Source organism: Schistocerca nitens, chromosome 1 (genome assembly GCF_023898315.1).
Source record: "Schistocerca nitens isolate TAMUIC-IGC-003100 chromosome 1, iqSchNite1.1, whole genome shotgun sequence".
NCBI lineage: Eukaryota > Metazoa > Arthropoda > Insecta > Orthoptera > Acrididae > Schistocerca > Schistocerca nitens.
In genome coordinates, this window is record NC_064614.1 from 518,149,126 (window position 1) to 518,173,354 (window position 24,229).

Sequence of the window (24,229 nt, forward strand, 5' to 3'; positions counted from 1 at the left end):
AGCAGCCTTTTGAGTAGTTGCAGGGCCAACAGTCTGGATGATTGACTGATCTGGCCTTGTAACATTAACCAAAACGGCCTTGCTGTGCTGGTACTGCGAACGGCTGAAAGCAAGGGGAAACTACAGCCGTAATTTTTCCCGAGGACATGCAGCTTTACTGTATGATTAAATGATGATGGCGTCCTCTTGGGTAAAATATTCCGGAGGTAAAATAGTCCCCCATTCGGATCTCCGGGCGGGGACTACTCAAGAGGACGTCGTTATCAGGAGAAAGAAAACTGGCATTCTACGGATCGGAGCGTGGAATGTCAGATCCCTTAATCGGGCAGGTAGGTTAGAAAATTTAAAAAGGGAAATGGATAGGTTAAAGTTAGATATAGTGGGAATTAGTGAAGTTCGGTGGCAGGAGGAACAAGACTTTTGGTCAGCTGATTACAGGGTTATAAATACAAAATCAAATAGGGGTAATGCAGGAGTAGGTTTAATAATGAATAAAAAAATAGGAGTGCGGGTTAGCTACTACAAACAGCATAGTGAACGCATTATTGTGGCCAAGATAGACACAAAGCCCATGCCTACTACAGTAGTACAAGTTTATATGCCAACTAGCTCTGCAGATGATGAAGAAATTGATGAAATGTATGACGAGATAAAAGAAATTATTCAGGTAGTGAAGGGAGACGAAAATTTAATAGTCATGGGTGACTGGAATTCGTCAGTATGAAAAGGGAGAGGTGGAAACATAGTAGGTGAATATGGATTGGGGGGAAGAAATGAAAGAGGAAGCCGCCTTGTAGAATTTTGCACAGAGCATAACTTAATCATAGCTAACACTTGGTTCAAGAATCATAAAAGAAGGTTGTATACCTGGAAGAATCCTGGAGATACTAATAGGTATCAAATAGATTATATAATGGTAAGACAGAGATTTAGGAACCAGGTTTTAAATTGTAAGACATTTCCAGGGGCAGATGTGGATTCTGACCACAATCTATTGGTTATGAACTGCAGATTGAAACTGAAGACATTGCAAAAAGGTGGGAATTTAAGGAGATGGGACCTGGATAAACTGAAAGAACCAGAGGTTGTAGAGAGTTTCAGGGAGAGCATAAGGGAACAATTGACAGGAATGGGGGAAAGAAATACAGTAGAAGAAGATTGGGTAGCTCTGAGGGATGCAGTAGTGAAGGCAGCAGAGGATCAAGTAGGTAAAAAGACGAGGGCTAATAGAAATCCTTGGGTAACAGAAGAAATATTGAATTTAATTGATGAAAGGAGAAAATATAAAAATGCAGTAAATGAAGCAGGCAAAAGGGAATACAAACGTCTCAAAAATGAGATCGACAGAAAGTGCAAAATGGCTAAGCAGGGATGGCTAGAGGACAAATGTAAGGATGTAGAGGCTTGTCTCACTAGGCGTAAGATAGATACTGCCTACAGGAAAATTAAAGAGACCTTTGGAGAGAAGAAAACCACTTGTATGAATATCAAGAGCTCAGATGGCAACCCAGTTCTAAGCAAAGAAGGTAAGGCAGAAAGGTGGAAGGAGTATATAGAGGGTTTATACAAGGGCGATGTACTTGAGGACAGTATTATGGAAATGGAAGAGGATGTAGATGAAGATGAAATGGGAGATAAGATACTGCGTGAAGAGTTTGACAGAGCACTGAAAGACCTGAGTCGAAACAAGGCCCCGGGAGTAGACAACATTCCATTAGAACTACTGATGGCCTTGGGAGAGCCAGTCATGACAAAACTCTACCATCTGGTGAGCAAGATGTATGAGACAGGCGAAATACCGTCGGACTTCAAGAAGAATATAATAATTCCAATCCCAAAGAAAGCAGGTGTTGACAGATGTGAAAATTACCGAACTATCAGTTTAATAAGTCACACCTGCAAAATACTAACGCGAATTCTTTACAGACGAATGGAAAAACTGGTAGAAGCGGATCTCGGGGAAGATCAGTTTGGATTCCGTAGAAATGCTGGAACACATGAGGCAATACTAACCTTACGACTTATCTTAGAAGAAAGATTAAGAAAAGGCAAACCTACGTTTCTAGCATTTGTAGACTTAGAGAAAGCTTTTGACAACGTTAACTGGAATACTCTCTATCAAATTCTGAAGGTGGCAGGGGTAAAATACAGGGAGCGAAAGGCTATTTACAATTTGTACAGAAACCAGATGGCAGTTATAAGAGTCGAGGGGCATGAAAGGGAAGCAGTGGTTGGGAAAGGAATGAGACGGGGTTGTAGCCTCTCCCCGATGTTATTCAATCTGTATATTGAGCAAGCAGTAAAGGAAACAAAAGAAAAATTCGGAGTAGGTATTAAAATTCACGGAGAAGAAGTAAAAAGTTTGAGGTTCGCCGATGACATCGTAATTCTGTCAGAGACAGCAAAGGACTTGGAAGAGCAGTTGAACGGAATGGACAGTGTCTTGAAAGGAGGATATAAGATGAACATCAACAAAAGCAAAACGAGGATAATGGAATGTAGTCAAATTAAATCGGGTGATGCTGAGGGGATTAGATTAGGAAATGAGACACTTAAAGTAGTAAAGGAGTTTTGCTATTTAGGGAGTAAAATAACTGATGATGGTCGAAGTAGAGAGGATATAAAATGTAGACTGGCAATGGCAAGGAAATCGTTTCTGAAGAAGAGAAATTTGTTAACATCGAGTATAGATTTAAGTGTGAGGAAGTCGTTTCTGAAAGTATTTGTATGGAGTGTAGCCATGTATGGAAGTGAAACATGGACGATAACCAGTTTGGACAAGAAGAGAATAGAAGCTTTCGAAATGTGGTGCTACAGAAGAATGCTGAAGATAAGGTGGGTAGATCACGTAACTAATGAGGAGGTATTGAATAGGATTGGGGAGAAGAGAAGTTTGTGGCACAACTTGACTAGAAGAAGGGATCGATTGGTAGGACATGTTTTGAGGCATCAAGGGATCACAAATTTAGCATTGGAGGGCAGCGTGGAGGGTAAAAATCGTAGAGGGAGACCAAGAGATCAATACACTAAGCAGATTCAGAAGGATGTAGGTTGCAGTAGGTACTGTGAGATGAAGAAGCTTGCACAGGATAGAGTAGCATGGAGAGCTGCATCAAACCAGTCTCAGGACTGAAGACCACAACAACAACAACATGACAAGCTATTCTCAGCTTACATTTCTGCAAGATAATGGCCGCCCACACACGACGAGAGTTTCCACCGCTTGTCCTTGTCTTTGCCAAATCACACCTTGGCCTGCAAAGCTGCTGGGTCTTTCCCCAATCGCGAACATCTGGAGAATTTTTGGCAGGGCCTGACACCAGCTCGGGATTTTGTCCATCTAGCGCGTCAATAGGACAGAATTTAGCACAATATCCCTCAGGAGGACATTCCAATTTGTCAATCAATGCAAAGCCGAATAACTGATTGCAAAAGGGTATGAGGTAGACCAACACGTTATTGACATTCTCCACTTGCGAAGCTCTTTCTATTGAATCAGTCATTCGATTTTTCTGAAATTACAACTATTTGTTTGTCTGTACATATACACCAAATCTACCGATTTCCACTCCATTCGGACAATTCCTTCATGGCGCACTGGTTTTATATTTTATTTTCTTGTTTTAGATGTATTTTCGATATGTCTGGTCGTTTGTTTTGCTGGTTTGTTGAACCTTCTGTCCTTCCGCTTCCACTCTTTCTACTGAACGTTTATCACAACCATGCTCATACACTGGAAGAAAACCGCCATACATGAAAGTAAGTAATTGATCCGCTTACCTATTGATAACAGTATCATCAATTAGCTGCTTTGTTTCCTGTTACCGAGTTCTAGTTGACGATCAGAAGCACAGATTTAGGGGTCAGCATCACGTCAGGTCGTGCCGGTGAAAGCGACTCACTGCTCACCTTCCGTACGCGAATAGAAGAAACCTTTTCCACCATCCAGCAAAGTATATCCAGTGCCTGAGGAAAGAAGTCAAGCATACGGAAGATGTGGTCGGCTTTAAACGGCCTTCATTGAGGGTATCCATTAGGCCGGTTCGTCGAATCGTGCAACATTCAAATATTTGAGGTATTCGGATGTGCCAGTGGCTCGATGTTAGACTGCATGCGCACGTCATTTCAGGTATACTCGTCATCGAGATTCCGGTGGACCACGTATGAGAACCACAAATGTGCACCATGCACACTGTATCTGGCATCCAGTAACAAGTACATCTACATCTACATTGATACTCTGCAAATCACATATAAGTGCCTGGTTAACCGGTGGGTTTCTGGCGCCAGGCGATATCGATTCTTACTTCCATCTTTGATCGTTGTACCTGTGCCTTGTTCTCTTTGTGTCTTTGAGGCAGGCTATTTATGGTGGCGCGCGTGCGCAAGTCGAGGAGAGTGAGTCCGCGCATGAGCCGAGTCAGTCTGTGACGTGACGTGCTTTCGATGTTGTCGTTTTTGGGAGTTGGCGACACCATGCCACGTGGCACGGCCGTATGCCGTGAGGACCAGTTGAGTTGGAGCAACGAAGAAGCATGGGCCGCCGCCGGAAAGTATTAAAGTTGTATTGACACGGCTGGCCAGTGGCGACCAGGATTTGCTGATACCTCGAGACCTATGTGGATGGATGGCGTGTGAATTTCACATGAAGAAGAAAAAAAATTTGTGGTGTCACCGCCAGACACCACACTTGCTAGGTGGTAGCTTAAATCGGCCGCGGTCCATTAGTACATGTCGGACCCGCGTGTCGCCACTGTCAGGATCGCAGACCGAGCGCCACCACAAGGCAGGTCTCGAGAGACTTACTAGCACTCGCCCCAGTTGTACGACGACGTTGCTAGCGACTACACGTACGAAGCCTTTCTCTCATTTGCCGAAAGACAGTTAGAATAGCCTTCAGCTAAGTTAATGGCTACGACCTAGCCAGGCGCCATTGGTACCATTGCATGAATCTCAAGATAGTCTCACTTGTATCATCAAGAATGCTGTATACCAAAGGACGATATAAAAGTTAAGTGTTCTAGTAGCTACGTTCTTTTCTTTATCACATTCATCACGTATCCTGTTCCAGACTTCGCGCCAGTCGGCGTGTGTGTACGAGTGCCTATCGGCTACCCGTCACTGTGGACTGGCTGCCTTGTCAGTCCACTACAAAATTAATCGCCAAGCTTTCGTGGTACGTTCCTCCTTCTATATATAGTTAATATTATTGTGTACTTAAGGACTGTTGACTGTTGCAGTTGCTCGCGCTAGTCGCCAGCAAAACATTCACTGCAGTGGTGGCGAGGTATGTTCTGGAACGGCCATGAAATTATGTTACTAAAGTGGCTAGAAATAGCGCCTCTCATTTTTGAGTTTGGATTTGGTGATTAGTGGCACGCTGAAGGTAGCTGGTTCACTTGAACGTCATTTCTTAATTTATTTATAGATTTAGAATTTTCTGGTTTTACGAATTAGTGGTAGTTGTTGTTTCTTAATAATTTCTTGTGTGTATGGAAGGCAAGTGGCCATGATAAATATAGGTCACATTTTGTTTTATAGTCGGATAGAGGCCGTGTGTATTTTGGTCTGTGGCCATAGGGGTCGTGCTTATTGGATTAGCGACCTATTGAAGTGATATTAGTTTTCTATTGCAAATTATAATACCTATCTGAAGGTTGATTGTCACGTCAGGTAGAGCAGGCTTGATTTATGTTGTGTCAGCCATTCATCAAAGACAGAAAAAGGTGGACCTTAAGTCATTGGGTGTGGACTGGCACATCTTTCAGGGAGTATCTAGATTTATTTTTCTTTGATCAAAGGAAACTAAGCTCCTTATTTCTGTTCATTGGTTAACTTGTACTATGTTTATATTAAAGTATTGCTATTATTGCAAGTTACACACACAGACACACACACACACACACACACACACACACACACACATATATATATATATATATATATATATATATATATATATATATATATATATATATACTCCTGGAAATGGAAAAAAGAACACATTGACACCGGTGTGTCAGACCCACCATACTTGCTCCGGACACTGCGAGAGGGCTGTACAAGCAATGATCACACGCACGGCACAGTGGACACACCAGGAACCGCGGTGTTGGCCGTCGAATGGCGCTAGCTGCGCAGCATTTGTGCACCGCCGCCGTCAGTGTCAGCCAGTTTGCCGTGGCATACGGAGCTCCATCGCAGTCTTTAACACTGGTAGCATGCCGCGACAGCGTGGACGTGAACCGTATGTGCAGTTGACGGACTTTGAGCGAGGGCGTATAGTGGGCATGCGGGAGGCCGGGTGGACGTACCGCCGAATTGCTCAACACGTGGGGCGTGAGGTCTCCACAGTACATCGATGTTGTCGCCAGTGGTCGGCGGAAAGTGCACGTGCCCGTCGACCTGGGACCGGATCGCAGCGACGCACGGATGCACGCCAAGACCGTAGGATCCTACGCAGTGCCGTAGGGGACCGCACCGCCACTTCCCAGCAAATTAGGGACACTGTTGCTCCTGGGGTATCGGCGAGGACCATTCGCAACCGTCTCCATGAAGCTGGGCTACGGTCCCGCACACCGTTACGCCGTCTTCCGCTCACGCCCCAACATCGTGCAGCCCGCCTCCAGTGGTGTCGCGACAGGCGTGAATGGAGGGACGAATGGAGACGTGTCGTCTTCAGCGATGAGAGTCGCTTCTGCCTTGGTGCCAATGATGGTCGTATGCGTGTTTGGCGCCGTGCAGGTGAGCGCCACAATCAGGACTGCATACGACCGAGGCACACAGGGCCAACACCCGGCATCATGGTGTGGGGAGCGATCTCCTACACTGGCCGTACACCACTGGTGATCGTCGAGGGGACACTGAATAGTGCACGGTACATCCAAACCGTCATCGAACCCATCATTCTACCATTCCTAGACCGGCAAGGGAACTTGCTGTTCCAACAGGACAATGCACGTCCGCATGTATCCCGTGCCACCCAACGTGCTCTAGAAGGTGTAAGTCAACTACCCTGGCCAGCAAGATCTCCGGATCTGTCCCCCATTGAGCATGTTTGGGACTGGATGAAGCGTCGTCTGACGCGGTCTGCACGTCCAGCACGAACGCTGGTCCAACTGAGGCGCCAGGTGGAAATGGCATGACAAGCCGTTCCACAGGACTACATCCAGCATCTCTACGATCGTCTCCATGGGAGAATAGCAGCCTGCATTGCTGCGAAAGGTGGATATACACTGTACTAGTGCCGACATTGTGCATGCTCTGTTGCCTGTGTCTATGTGCCTGTGGTTCTGTCAGTGTGATCATGTGATGTATCTGACCCCAGGAATGTGTCAATAAAGTTTCCCCTTCCTGGGACAATGAATTCACGGTGTTCTTATTTCAATTTCCAGGAGTATATATATATATATATATATATATATATATATATATATATATATATATATATATATGTGTGTGTGTGTGTGTGTGTGTGTGTGTGTGTGTGTGTGTGTGTGTGTAACTTGTATGTACTACAGTATGTCTGCCGCTCATGTTTTTCTGCTTTCAGAAACGTGTATAGTGGTCGACGCGAGCAAACCTCGCCCCGCCAGCTTGCAGTGTGACGGAAATGTCAGGATTTGAACTCAGGGCCGTCCGGACCCGGTTAACGCGCGATTTCTCAATTCCATTCACCGAGACGCTTGTTTTAGGCACCAGATTTCCACTGCCCAAAGTTGAGTATAAGTTTACGCTTTGGATCGTCTGTCTGTTAAATCGTAATTGATTAACGTTTGCTGGCGTCCATCACATGTTCATCAAATTGACGTTTTGCCTTAAGATTGCATGAAGTCTGGAATCTTCCGGACGTTCAGTGTAGCTGAATGCCAAGTGTAAACACAACAATTAGTAGTACCCTTCAGGTCAGATAGCATCAAATTAATCTTACCTTTTCAGTAAGTGTAAAACTACGTGAGAAAGGCGACAGCCGACATTGTAAACATTTGGTTATCTATTTCATCTATTATTTTGGTTGTTGTTGCCGGCACATAAAGGAGACGTTGTCACAACTGTGACGGTTAATATTGTAAATACTAATTGTGGATAGGGCCCTGATACGCAAATGTTGTTAATCGATTATTACTGTTGATGAATTCATGTGTATCTGTAATCAATAAAGAAGTGTTGCAACTACAAACTGGTTGTGTTACTGGTATACAAGGTTAGAGTGTGCAGTCGCCACACCACCTTGCAGAGGGTTCATCGAGCCACCATCACAATTCTCTATTATCCCAATCTCGTATAGCGCGTGGAAAAAACGAACACCCATATCTTTCCGTACGAGCTCTGATATCCCTTATTTTATCGTGGTGATCGTTTCTCCCGATGTAGTTCGGTGTCAACAAAATATTTTCGCATTCGGAGGAGAAAGTTGCTGATAGAATTTCGTGAGAAGATTCGGTAGCAACGCAAAACGCCTTTCTTTTAATGATGTTCAGCCTAAATCCTGTATCATTTCAGTGACACTCTCTCCCATATTTCGCAATAATACAAAATGTGCTTCCCTGCTTTGTATTTTTTCGATGTACTCCGTCAGTCCTATCTGTTAAGGATTCCACACCGCGCAGCAGTATTCTAAAAGAGGACGGACAATCGTAGTGTAGGCACTGTCCTTGGTAGATCTGTTACACTGCCTGAAACGCAGTCTTTGGTTAGCCTTCCCCACAACATTTTCTATGTGTTCTTTCCAATTTAAGTTGTTCGTAATTGTAATTCCTAGGTATTTAGTTGAATTTGTGGCCTTTATGTTTGACTGAGTTATCGTGTAACCGATGTTTAACAGATTCCTTTTAGCACTCATATGGATGATCTAACACTTTTCGTTATTTAGGGTCAACTGCCAATTTTCGCACTATTCAGATATCTTTTCTAAATCGTTTTGCAATTTGTTTCGATCTTCTGATGACTTTGTTAGTCGATAAACGACAGCGTCGTCTGCAAACAACCTAAGACGGCTGCTCAGATTGTCTCGTTAGACCCTTTCAGCAACTGTGTCATCTGAATTGGGAGGTCGTTAAAAGGATCCAATTATGATTTTATTCAAAAATGGTGCAAATGGCTCTGAGCACTATGGGACTTAACATCTATGGTCATCAGTCCCCTAGAACGTAGAACTACTTAAACCTAACTAACCTAAGGACATCACACAACACCCAGTCATCACGAGGCAGAGAAAATCCCTGACCCCGCCGGGAATCGAACCCGGGAACCCGGCGCGGGAAGCGAGAACGCTACCGCACGACCACGAGCTGCGGACAATAGTATTTTATTCCGGCTGCCAACAATGACCTCTGCCCATACTAAGCCACAGGAACTATCTACTTCAATTTCACGACAAGATAAACTACTTGTAACAGCAACAAACACGCCACAGACAACACCGCTAAGTTCTTCGCAAAAATTTAGGCTGAGCTTATCTCTGGCTTTAGCCATAACGATTTGAGCATCAGTGCTTTAAATTAGCGTTTGGAGCTCTGGCACTTTCCCAACACAGCTACGACAATTTACAACTATTATACCGATGGTTACTGTATCTACGTTCTTCCTGTATTTGGCCTGCACCCTTTGTGGCTGAAACCCAAGCACCCTTGTCGCAAGTCAAGGAATCTGCAGTCTGCATGGACGCAGAACCGTCTGAGCCTCTGATTCAGGCCCTCCATTCGGCGCTGTACCAGAGGTCCGCAAACAGTCCTGTCGACTAAGCTGCAAATGGTCAGCTCTGTTTTTATCTTGCAAGCAAGACTGGCAGTCTTACCACTTCTGTTAGCCGCTCGAAACCAGAGAGAATCCCTTCTGATCCAAAGTGACACACATCATTGGTACCGAAGTGCTCTTCATGGCATTCGGGAGGACCCGTTCCACATCTGAAATGACTCCACTCTGAATGCACACGGAGTGTACATTGGTTTTCTTTCCCTTCTTGGCAGTCATGTCCCTAAAGGGTACGTGCAGAATGTTGTTATACCCGTTCTTTTGCCGTTCTTGCACCAGGAAGGTGACGTGTTGTTCCAACAGGATAATGATCGCCCACACAATCACGCACTTGTCAGATACGAGGTGACGGGAAGTGACTTTTCTAACTCGTCGACAAACAACTCTTACAGAACTACGAGAACAGGTCGAACAGGTTTGGCATTACGTATTAGGACAGTATTCGCCATCTGTACGATCGACTGGATGCAAGAGTCAGCGCCTGCATTCCCGCACACCACGTACTGAATTGGGTGCTTCAGCATGGGTCAGTACCTGGTACCTCAGATCCTTCTGTACTACTGACCTGTAAATGTAATTACTTCATTTAATCTATATACACTGTCCCATCAATAAATCTTGAGCGAACTGGAAAACTCTAAAAGGGTGTACTAACTTTTTCAGGCAGCATATCTTAGGACAGAGAAACATCTAACAGCACTTGTCGGTATTGTACAGTGATAGGATCATCGCCTATCAAGTCCGAGTTTATCGCGCTGTGATACTTTTGCTTTTGTTGGTTGGGATCCAACGAGTAACTTGGACATGAAGTCTGTGGACAGAGGAAGGACATGCTTAACACCATACAGGATCTCGTAAACAGCACGCGACTTGCGCTGCAGGCGATAGATGCTTTTCTCGCTTAACCCTGCAGGATCACAGAGCCATGTCATCTACCTGGGAGTCAGGAAGTAGGCTTACTTACAGCAAGACAAGTATCCAAACAGACAGTGCGATGACGTCGAGGGCACCACGGACTATCAGCATAGTAGACCATTGTGTAGTTTCCTTCCATGTGGGAGCAGAGATGTCTGCTTGCCTTGTCAGACGAGTTCCAGAGTCGCGTAACACAGCACTAGAACGAACGTATTCCTATGTGGATGCTCCGAAGAAACAGTGTTGCCAGATTGCATTCATCATCGTAATACGGGCCAGCAATGGCGTGATGGTTCCATTGCTTACGCAACACGAACCCCTCAGGTTCGAACAGCCGGTAGTTTGGACAGCGTCAGTTATATTTTTAACGCATGCCAATATCTAAGGTCTCCGTGAAACTATCTTCTAGCAAGATAGCACCAAATATCCTATTACTCGTGTTGTCCTTGCTTACCTCGATGCAGATGGTGATCGGTTGTTGCTCTGGCCAGCACGTTCTCCAGATCTCTGCCAGACTGTCGTCTGCTTATGGGTTTACGACATAACGCGCCTAACACTGGAGCTTCCAACTATCAATAATCCCACCCTCTGTGATTGTTCGAATCTTGCAGGCTGAGAGGTTTCCTCTGAAACAGGATAGGCGACAGCATCTGGCTCAGCTACAGCGTCAGACACAGACAGCTCCTGGAACCTGTTTGTCAGACAAACAGGAGAGGCCTTAGGTGCGGCCGCCTGGGAAGTCTTTCGCCGACTGCTACGCCCCGGGGCGACCTCCCACTCGACCACAGGTGAGGGGTCAATCTCAATGCGAGTAGTAACTGGGCTCTCCACCGGTGAGGACCGATCAGAGGACTCGGCCGTGCTGGACGTCCGTTGGATCCCCACGGCCGTTCCACAACAGTGGTTCCCATCCACTGCAGCCTCAAGCTGTGTAATCGAAGCCATCACAGCCTGAAGCTGAGAGCGAAGTGTCACCAACGTGGCTCGCATCCGTACACAGCAATCGCAGTCCCTGTCCATATTAAAGACCATGAAAAACTAAACTATGCAGATAAACTGACTATTGGCATGTGCTGCGGAACTCTACTGTAAGCCCTCACGAAAACGTAGGAACTGTGTCGAATAAATTAGATTAACACGCAAAGATTTAAAAACCTAACTACCGAAGCACTCAGGTAAAACTAAATAATTCGCCCCTGATTAGGATCTCGCAATATGTCACAAAATCGATTTACTTTCCGACGCAAACGAAAACACGAGAACTGCGGTGATTAGGTACTAAATAAACACGCAGAAACACAAGAAACTAAACTATTGAAGCACACAGATGATATTATAAAATTCACTCCTGGTTAGGAAATCGTAAAAGTCACAAAATCGGTTTGCTTGCCTGTTGCTGCTTGTGTCGCGGCCGGCTACTGCTGCCTGCAAGTAAGTGCAAACTGCACTTGTCTCGTGGTTGAGAATGTTGCCGAGATGCAATGCTATCGAACAATTTGATGTGACTGACATAACACTAATAACCAGAATGCTAATATTCTACTCATTGTGTTATGCCTCCAATCAGTGGTGAAATGTAAAATATTTTCATATTCTTTGATACCAGTTTTGTGTAGTATTTTGTAGCCTTTGAAAATAACAGAATGTCGAAAGGGGTAAGGTCATTTTGGAAGTAATAAAAAGTATGGTCAATACATCTGAAAGATATTGAAGACAAAAAATAGTATCCCATGGATACTTTTGATGATGTTTGGTCTGTTGGGCGCTCAACTGCGCCGTCATCAGCGCCCGTACAAAGTCCCATTTCTTTACACAGTCCTATTTTTGTACACAATCGAACATAGCCACTGTCACGAATGACTACAATGATGATGAAATGATGAGGACAACACAAACACCCAGTCCCGGGCAGAGAAAATCCCCAACCTGGGCGGGATGGATACTTTTGACAACTGAATACAAAATATACAAACTATATTTTTGTTAAAAGTGAAATATTATTCTAATTCTAGAAACAGTGATAAAATATTTGATTATGTACATTTTGTAAATATTTCGTTATGATTGGTAGAGACTATGACAATGATGTGTACAGAAGAAGCGAACAAGTCATCGCTGACTGCTGACATAATATATATAATCATGGGTTAAGATTATCGCTGGGGGATCTGTTCCTTTGAGAGGCACCCACATGCCTTGCTCATACTGTGGCATCAAGCAGTCAGGCCTGCAAGATGAGTGGTCTGCCAAGCGAGTGGATTCTTTCTTAATTTATCGAGTAACATGAACTCTCGTATCTTACTATTTAGTTACAAATTATCCTCCTGTATGAATAATACGCAACGGAAACGCTTATCTGACTATCAGTGATTTACAGAACTCTGACTGTACACTACGCATTGGCAATACCACATTTTCTTTTTGTCTTTTATTTAACGACTTTTATTAACACGTGGCCATCCCACTGAATATGAATGGCGCACACATTATAAATTCGGGACATTATGGCAACATAAAATTTGAAGGAAAAATCTACCAATCTTTTTCTTTTCACTATCTTATTTATTCCTAAACACACAAATCCTATAACCTACAACAATATCACATGAGAAATTCCGCCCAGTGGGCATGGCTTTACACTAGTGAATCTCTATATTATGGTCTCGTAATTTATTTAACGCTACAGTGCACTTTCTGGATAGGATGGTGGATCTTTTATTATACCTCACACTTCGACTCTCACAATCATCATCACGAAACTTTCCTCCAGACCGAGCGGTACCGAAAGAACATGCATAACCCGCCAATCTTTTGAAACTACCTTGCTACTCTCCCATGCAAACCACACATACCCAAATTACATGACATACACCACACAACAATATGAAATACTACACAAAGAATGGTTACAACATTATCACTTTCAGCTTTCCCACTTCAATCAATATTTATCCCAGTTTCACACGACACTGCCCCACTTTGTAATTCTACTTTCCTACTGTGAACTCCGGAGATAAATGCACGTCTTCCTGTGCAATGCATGCCAAGTGGCGTTGCTGGATAGACGGCCGACTCACCTTGATTCTCTCTCAGAGTTTAAATCTAGCGTCACACGGAATCATATCATGCAGTTTAATATTAAGCACACACGCGAGTCCTCAACTGATACCATGGACGAGTACTTCTCTCTATCCTTTGTCTCATACACAGATTGAGGCTCATACAGTACTCACCACGTGGAAGTACTCGTCTCTAATTTCAAGTCCTGCACACGCCATTTCTTAAATATTTCAACTTATGATACACACGCTATTTCTTAAATATTTCAACTTATTGTACACACGCTAGTAATTCAGCTTAACTTAAGCACACGGAAGTATCTCAACTTATAACTACACGTGGTTTCATTGTGACCGTTGGTCACTTCCGAAGATTACTACAACCCCCTTAATATTACCTGCCTGACATTTAATTCTCCCCACAAAAGTTCCTGAGAAAGAGAAATTATTAATTCAAACTACTCTTAAATATTCCACATGCATACCATGCCTCCAGTCTTTCGTCATTACTGAGCACAACTAAAACAGGTCTTAACAGCAGAAGTTCCAGCGGCAGAGTGCCGCAACATGGCCGTTCTCTAGGTCATCTCCCATCTCTGTCGAGGTGGGGGAAGCACCTTGCTATCGTATTGGTCAGCCACATTTCAGACGCTCAAAGCTCTGGTAACTTTCATCTCTTTGGTCCCACCAAAGGTGGCCAAAGGGTCGACTCAAAGATGATCATATATCCACATTCACTATCTGCGGTTAGCAGACGACCATACATTCATTCATTTCACAGATCTCACCAAACTGGATGTAGGGATTTACTTTGTGGGAGTGCACATGCGATCAATTAAATAAATAAATTGTCATTCTTTCCCACACTGGTATCCGGCTTCGCTGCATTAATTGAAATTGAGTTATTTTTACACAAAAAATGTGTTGTTCTGACAAGAATAATGAAGTATTTTGTACCTATTTTCAACGTCGGGCGGTACTGTACCCTTTCACCACCGGCTACCCATGCAGAAAAAAATGGCACGGTACTATCCTTGCAATGCGAGGGTAGTTCCGAACATTTTTTTAAGAAAACTGTATTAGAACAAACGTAGCAAGTTATCAAAATAACCAGGAGGAGACCTTAGCCCCTGGTGACCTCAAATTGACGACCAAATGTTGTTACTTTACCAAATTATTGACAGTTGTTGCATTATTGTACTCTCCACAATCCGGAGTAACGTACACATACAAATTTATAACAGTCCACATGACAAATAAAACATCGCATCATAGAAATAAAAAAATAATGTTGAGATAAAAATTTGCTTTAGTTACTGGGATCTTCGTTATTTTTATGAGTAATCCAAATTTCAGTAATTCTAAAACAAAAATTAAAAAATACTAATTGTACTCATGAAATTTTAAATAGCTCACCATCCAAACACAGAACAAGTAATCTGACATTCATAAATTGCGTTGTAATAACCTTTACACGGCAATGTCTAAATACAAAACAAAATCAACAAAAGAAAAAAAAATTCGTCCACTAGTTACACGTAGAATGTCAGGCTCCATACCATTACTCTAAAATATACCTCAAACCTACAGAGAAATAAAACTGAGAAGAAAAACAATGAAATATACCACAAGTTACATACTGGTTACGTAATATAGTTCGTCTAAGACATCATGTCATACCTCATTAACTATCATCACCTAAGCAATTGCCACAACTACTCGACAGTGAGTTTAACCTTATCCTTATCCACCAGTACAAATACCTGCTGCTGAGCTAGTCAGTCCCTCAACTTTGATCTATACACGCAGTAAATAGTTTAGCAATAAGTGCTTGAATCCACCAGTAGCTCTTTTATCTTACTCTACTGCTTATTTCTCTGTTTTCACACATTTAGACGACAAGAACTTGCATTTCGACTAGCCTTCGTTACACTTTAATGTGAACTGTCACCACTGTGATAATAAAAATAACTGGCTTCAGTCAAAACACCAACAAGATTATTACTATGCACGACATCAAAATGCATCAATTAATTCCGATATTTGTTGTGCAATGCAAACTCTTCTCCCCTGTGACAACCTTACTGGTCAATGCTACAAGAGCTGCTACGTTAGTATTACGCCACAGGCTAATAATTAAAGCATCATTGTACCAAATATTGTAATAAACATGCTACGTGAACTTGATAACCCAGAACAAACCAAAAAAAAAACACTAACTATTCTAAACACAAATGTTAATGAAATACAATTACACTTGCTGTCCCTTCAGGAATGAAACACATAAAAAGATTTACACAATTACAAGTACATTATTCCCTATCTTGCGAGTCACACGGAAACATTTCATTCTGTGATTTTCTTGGGGTCAAAAATTGCTGATAGTTTTCCTAGAAACACTGTCTCGGTGTCAAAGCTCTCCCATGGTTACCCGGACGAAAGTCTTTAAGTCACTCAAATCGGCATTTTGAACACGCACTGAACAGTAAACTGTATCTCACATTAAACACAAATGTCATAGTCACTCTCAGAGTACCATCCACACGAATCTGGTCGTCCAGAAATGGCCCTACAACTACTATTACCCACGGTTCTGTCCTTTCAGTTCATGGTGTAATTAAAAGTCGTAAGTTCCATCAAACAGCACTTATTCCCGCACCAATTAAAGAAATGTCTCCTACTACAGACGCAAATGTCAATGTCCCACTCTAGTTTCTTGTGTTCATACAATAATTGGTCACCAAACGACAACTGTCCTCTTTAAGTATACCAAGTGTCCCACATGCAATTCACAAAGCACACTTTACAAGTCACTGCCAAAAGTTTATGGATCCCACCATTCAGTGGTCAAGACAAAACAAAACGATCATCCTGTCTGCTAAAGACAAAATCTTTTGCACCACTCACAACGTGGAAACACCAGTCCTTCACTTTCCACCTTATGGAGACGTAACGAGCAGTCATCTTGTTTCACAGCTCCACAGTCCAGTACTAGTTAATAGTTGCTGGTAACAAATGCCCGCCGGGCTCTGCCGCGCGTCGTCCATTCTGCCGTGGCGCCCCTGCGCGCGCCGTTGAGCAGAAGAAACCACCCGCTGTTGCCTCCGCGGGATACCTTCCCCAGTCGTAAGGGTGGCGGAACTTATGAATGGCCAGTGGTACGTGCGTGTCGCCCCAGGCCGTTGACCTGCTGTAGCGGGCGCGTGGAGTGTACCTCGACCGGCAGTGGAGTGGGGAGTGCCGCGGCTCTGTCACCCGTCGCCATGGCAACGTCAGCTCGGCCCGCTAGCAGTATGGGCGTTACGACACCCAATCAGTCAGAGCCTTCCGTGCATCTCGCAACATTACAGACAAAAGGATATTCTTACATTATTTAAATACTCATTGATTACATGTATGATCTATTAGATACATTGGCAATAAAAGAATCTTTGTTCTAAAAAACATAAAATTATACACCCTAGTTTTCTACACATACAACATACAGCCCACACTTGTGCTATTGATTGTACCTGTCGTCCCTCATACAAAACATGAAAGTGCAAAATAAAAAAAACAAAAGAATCATAAACAATCTATACAGCTCATAATTACAATATCAAATAGAAGGCTACTCTAACATCCTAACACAATAAACATTTTAGAAACTGATGACTCTAAATCTACAACATACAATGCACCTTTGTGCTCGTGACAGACTGAAATTAGTATCTCTTTACACATTTTACATTTTATTATATATAACAACCTTTCTAGGACATGTATGAACCATCCACATTATGTCAGATCCTAACCTGACATCGAGGTTCATCCCAACAAACAATAAAACACAATAATGTTTTAGTTATGGATCGGTAGCATCCCCTTTACAGGAGTGTGCGCATTGATCACACTACTCTACGACTCTCACTCACCAGACATCACATTTTCCTTCTCATTCAACCCATTAATACACTAACAGAATAGGTCTAGAAGTCAGCTAACCTTAACACCACCACACTCACGACAACATACCATACCTTTGCTCCCTTATACTCAACCACATAACACATGAAGTTGTTTCGGAGATAGCTTTCCAGTCTCCGAATTCGTCCTTTCACTCTGGCACCTCTCTCCATCGACTTACCTCTGCATTCACTTTATGCTAAATATCAACTTAGAATTGCGACATTTCATCTAAGAACAAAAAATACACAAATTATTCAACCTGCAAAATAACTGAACACATTCTTGGTACCGTTTTGATTAGTTATACTGGTACCAGGCTTCAACAACAACAACAAAATTATTTTTGCCAAATCGCAAATCTTATGGTAAGAATTAGATCTACACTTATATTACATCTTACGTCAGTATTCCACAACGTTCACCATCTGGATCTCATACTCCCTTTATGTCCTTTCACATTGTGCAGTTGTCCTCATCTCTTCATTCGTATTTCGGCTCTCCGTCCGTCCATTACTCCATCATTTCCTGGTCTTCCTTCGCCATTGGCATCAATCTCTATTGCAGCATACACAGGCCTCTCTGTAACATACATCTAAGACATCTCCACATTATTAATTCTACTCACCTTTATTTACCACTGTTTCATCACGTCGAATCTTTCTTTATTAATCATACTGCTTCACGTCGCTTCTTTCCTTAAATATCACCTTTATCCACTACTATTTATCACGTCGCTTCTCTATCTACCATCTTTATCCACTCATTAATCATCACGTCGTTTCTGCTTGATCCTCATTCATATGACAAAAAATACGTACATACACCACTCTGTCGACTCCTGTTCATGACTCATTTGACCAGTCTATTCCGTCATACTTCCTGACATCCCGCCTGAAAATCCTTATGTTCGATTTGCCCCTGCACAACGTTACACACCACAAATAAATGCACTGACTATCTACCATAAATTGCCTACTTTAGATCTATCCTTAACTTTTCCATAATTTGATGTTAGAAATGTGATGAAGCCCACGAGATTGTTTTCCCTTGATCGTCTCAATCAGTACAGCATTTTCATGGACAATCCGCCTCACTCTGAATGGTCCACTATACACAGTAAAGAATTTGCTAAATAGGAATCTAAGCTTACATGAAAATTAAATGTGTGCAGAGAATATACAAGCTGGGAGAAATGGGCAACCCAAGTGTTAGTAACTTTTGGTGCTAATGGCCCCTTTCACTAACACCAGATTCCGAACAACCGTACACAGCACCTCATTATAACTGTCACCACGACTATGACATACTATAGATCAGATGGCATCTAATTTAAAAACTTCGATCACATTACTGATGTTACCTGTAACAGCAGTATAAACGTACCCTATTCCATACAGATCACAATGTTTACTTTTTACATTACGTGGTAAGTACCTGCAATAGTCAAATCGCACTAATTAAACTGGACTCTTTGGCATTATTACATAACATTTTAGCAACTGGTTTCTTTGAGGAAACAGTCCTTTTACTTTACTGTTCGAAATAAAAATTTGCAAATTTTGCTCTGAGAGACCAGCCTAACAGGTACCATTACTGGTGTTTTATTCTCTGTTCAGACGTATGGTATTTGCATTCCTACATATTAGTAGACTATGTCTGCTACATAGACAATTTTCAGTGCCAGCTGCATGTGTTTTAAAGCAAGATATTAAGGGCTGATATGTTGGGTTTGTTTCTCCTATCCATCAATCTATTACGACAAGAAAGAAATACCAGGATTCCATGCTCTCCTGTCATTCTGATAGTTTCTGCCGTTCCTATCCTCGACACTATGTGACCCATGAGTCGTGTCGGTGTTCACAATGTTGCTCTCATTACCCAGTTCCTGTAAGAAGTGCTGAAATGACGCAGAATCGTCTAAGCCTCTGCCTGCCATCACTATACCTCTGCGCAACTTCACTGGCAACTTCGTTATACAGATCCTAATGAACTCCCCAGGTTCGTATGTCACATCCAAATACCTGTTTCGTCTGAAAATTTCCTGATAGCACGACACTGAATCCCTTATACCACCTTCGTTAAGATTTGGCATCATCAATATGTTTTGCTTAAGCTGGTCCTGCTTACTTTTCGACCAGAATTCATTTAAATGGCTACTACAGTCTTTAATGTCTTCCTGCATTTTCGCTCTAGCCTCGTCCCTCAAATGGTTATACACAAACTTCGTTTTGAGGAGCAGTTCCCACGATGAAGGTAATGAATCTTGAAATTGAGAAAGCCTTGGACTATACCCAGTTGGGTTTGCCACCTGTTTTATCCGACACAACCGTTCTTCTGACTCTCTGAATTCGTCTTCCTCTTTCTGCCTATTTTCGCTTTTTGAGTTTATCTTACTCTCTCTCTCTGCACTCTACCTGGTGGTGTGTCACCTTCGCTACTGCACGCTAATTGCAACTGTGCTAGTTCTTCACTATGTTTCCTACTTATTTCTAATTGTGCCTCTTTAAACTGTAATGGTGATTGTATCTCCTCCTGGTCGGCATAAACCTCTCGCTGCGTACTGTCAGAACCTGTCTCGCCTCTTGTACTGATCTTTTCTGCATCTGCACTACTCGTATTCATTCTGACCACTGCCTCTTTGATTCGCTCATCCGGCAACACGTCCATACGCTCAGTAGTATCACTCTCTACTGCAAATGCTTGTACCTCCAAATTATTTGCTTTTTCTTTCACGGCGTCACATACTTCCTTCAACGCACCCAGATTCTTCTCCCCCTCATCTAACCGATTATTAACTGCGGACAGACGCTCATCGATAACTGTGTGTAGCTTCCTCATTGCCTCTTTATTTCCCTTATCCATTGTCTCCAATTTTTCCATAGTTGCTTCAAATCTTTCCTTATTCTCCCTATCTCTCTCCTTATTATCTCTATCAAATCTTTCCTTATTCTCCCTATCTCTCTCCTTATTATCTCTATCCATAGCTTCTAATCTTTCATCCATCCTCTGTAAAAACTGCAGTAGCACACTGTCATTTGCTACCGTCGACGCGCTCACCTCGTTCGCCTGAGAAACGGTAGCTTCGCTAAGGGTAGCTTCACTTTCACTGAATACCTGATCTAGTCCCGAGCCCGCGTCGTCGGGAAAAGCCCGCGTTTGTGGACAAAGCCCGCCGCATAAAGGATCCCCTTGCAGCGGTCCACCGAACAATTCAACCCCTTTCGAGTGTTTGTCTTTCTCGCTCGTTAACCCATGGTCAACAGCTACTTCCTGCTGCACTGCTACGTTCGCCCTAGAATCACTATTCTCCATGGTGGCTACGCTTTTCGACTGCGACCTAGTTACTACGGACATTACGCAAAAAAAATTATACCACGATCTTCCAGCCTTGGACTATATAGCAATTAATTACATAAAAAAAAAAATAAAAGATCCTCACCAATCCAGAAAGAAATTGCAAACAGAAAAAAAAATTACTTCTTAGCGCTATCACAATACATTCCATAAAAACATCTTAACAGCAAAATATCCTGGAAAAAATATCCTGGTAACAAAATTATCGTGGCAAAAACGGAATCCTGGCACAATATCCTGGCAAAAAAATATCCTGGCAAAGGAATCCTGGCAAAAACAAGAACCTGGCAGGGTCGAAATTATGAGAGGCACCCACATGCCTTGCTCATACTGTGGCATCAAGCAGTCAGGCCTGCAAGATGAGTGGTCTGCCAAGCGAGTGGATTCTTTCTTATTTATCGAGTAACATGAACTCTCGTATCTTACTATTTAGTTACAAATTATCCTCCTGTATGAATAATACGCAACGGAAACGCTTATCTGACTATCAGTGATTTACAGAACTCTGACTGTACACTACGCATTGGCAATACCACATTTTCTTTTTGTCTTTTATTTAACAACTTTTATTAACACGTGGCCATCCCACTGAATATGAATGGCGCACACATTATAAATTCGGGACATTATGGCAACATAAAATTTGAAGGAAAAATCTACCAATCTTTTTCTTTTCACTATCTTATTTATTCCTAAACACACAAATCCTATAACCTACAACAATATCACATGAGAAATTCCGCCCAGTGGGCATGGCTTTACACTAGTGAATCTCTATATTATGGTCTCGTAATTTATTTAACGCTACAGTGCACTTTCTGGATAGGATGGTGGATCTTTTATTATACCTCACACTTCGACTCTCACAATCATCATCACGAAACTTTCCTCCAGACCGAGCGGTACCGAAAGAACATGCATAACCCGCCAATCTTTTGAAACTACCTTGCTACTCTCCCATGCAAACCACACATACCCAAATTACATGACATACACCACACAACAATATGAAATACTACACAAAGAATGGTTACAACATTATCACTTTCAGCTTTCCCACTTCAATCAATATTTATCCCAGTTTCACACGACACTGCCCCACTTTGTAATTCTACTTTCCTACTGTGAACTCCGGAGATAAATGCACGTCTTCCTGTGCAATGCATGCCAAGTGGCGTTGCTGGATAGACGGCCGACTCACCTTGATTCTCTCTCAGAGTTTAAATCTAGCGTCACACGGAATCATATCATGCAGTTTAATATTAAGCACACACGCGAGTCCTCAACTGATACCATGGACGAGTACTTCTCTCTATCCTTTGTCTCATACACAGATTGAGGCTCATACAGTACTCACCACGTGGAAGTACTCGTCTCTAATTTCAAGTCCTGCACACGCCATTTCTTAAATATTTCAACTTATGATACACACGCTATTTCTTAAATATTTCAACTTATTGTACACACGCTAGTAATTCAGCTTAACTTAAGCACACGGAAGTATCTCAACTTATAACTACACGTGGTTTCATTGTGACCGTTGGTCACTTCCGAAGATTACTACAACCCCCTTAATATTACCTGCCTGACATTTAATTCTCCCCACAAAAGTTCCTGAGAAAGAGAAATTATTAATTCAAACTACTCTTAAATATTCCACATGCATACCATGCCTCCAGTCTTTCGTCATTACTGAGCACAACTAAAACAGGTCTTAACAGCAGAAGTTCCAGCGGCAGAGTGCCGCAACATGGCCGTTCTCTAGGTCATCTCCCATCTCTGTCGAGGTGGGGGAAGCACCTTGCTATCGTATTGGTCAGCCACATTTCAGACGCTCAAAGCTCTGGTAACTTTCATCTCTTTGGTCCCACCAAAGGTGGCCAAAGGGTCGACTCAAAGATGATCATATATCCACATTCACTATCTGCGGTTAGCAGACGACCATACATTCATTCATTTCACAGATCTCACCAAACTGGATGTAGGGATTTACTTTGTGGGAGTGCACACGCGATCAATTAAATAAATAAATTGTCATTCTTTCCCACACTGGTATCCGGCTTCGCTGCATTAATTGAAATTGAGTTATTTTTACACAAAAAATGTGTTGTTCTGACAAGAATAATGAAGTATTTTGTACCTATTTTCAATGTCGGGCGGTACTGTACCCTTTCACCTTTTCGGTACTTCTTTGGTATTGTCTTGTCGTTTCGTTCGCCTGCTATTGATCTGATGTACTCGATGTGAATAATAGCGATTTGCTGTATAGAAATTTAATTCCCATTTGCTACATTCTTGAGTTTTCAGCATTTGTAGCACTTGCTGCTGCAAACATGAACGTAACATCGTCGGTGTCCTTATTGTCCTCAGTTACGCGGAAATTGTAGTTTTCATTAGTTACTTATGAAATAGCGCAACCTAAAGTTCACATTGCAATGAAATGAACACCCTTAGCTGCTTACAGGCGTTGACAAACGTCAACGGGGACAGATGAAAATGTGTGTCCCGACCGGGACTCGAACCCGGGATCTCCTGCTTACATGGCAGACGCTCTATCCATCTGAGCCACCGAGGACACAGAGGAGAGCGCGACTTCAGGGATTTATCTCTGGCACGCCTCCCGCGAAACCCACATTCTCAACGTATTGTCCCGCACTACATTCGTAGTGCCCCTGCCCATTATACTCATTACTCGCGGCGCGTTGCCGATTCCCGTAAGAGTTGGGGCACTGTTTGTGCATTCGCACAGGAGAAGAAGATGGTGAAGTGGCCGGTGAGCCTTAAGTAAATATTTACTAAGATGGTACCTGCTTGGTCACCGATGGTATCTGTTCTTTCGGACATATCCGAAAGAATAGATACCATCTTAGTAAATCTAAAGTGCACAGACAGTTATATTATCATTGCACAGTGGTTCTGGGATCTGACTACCACAAATATTTTTCTACAAATGGTACTGAACTGATGTAAAAAAAGTCCTGGATCGATAACGGCTTGACTCAAGGTTTAAGGTAAAATAATTAATTCTCAATTTATGGTTGTGTAAAAGAGAAAGATATTCAACTTGGGCAAGATTAGTGATTTAGGGGGATATAGTGTAGTACTGAAACTGTGTTTTTGTAGTATCTATTTACTCTTTATGCGCATGTAGGTACAGACGCTTATACTTCGCGAGATTGATTTTCTTGCTCCAGTTACTG

At 42.6% G+C, this 24,229-nt stretch overlaps 1 non-coding gene across 1 annotated transcript; it reads right to left on the reverse strand.

Moving 5' to 3' along the window:
- Nucleotides 1-23,530: 23,530 nt before the first annotated feature.
- Nucleotides 23,531-23,605, reverse strand: Trnat-ugu (transfer RNA threonine (anticodon UGU)). The gene has a single exon. It is a non-coding gene; the product is annotated as a tRNA-Thr (tRNA).
- Nucleotides 23,606-24,229: the final 624 nt, after the last annotated feature.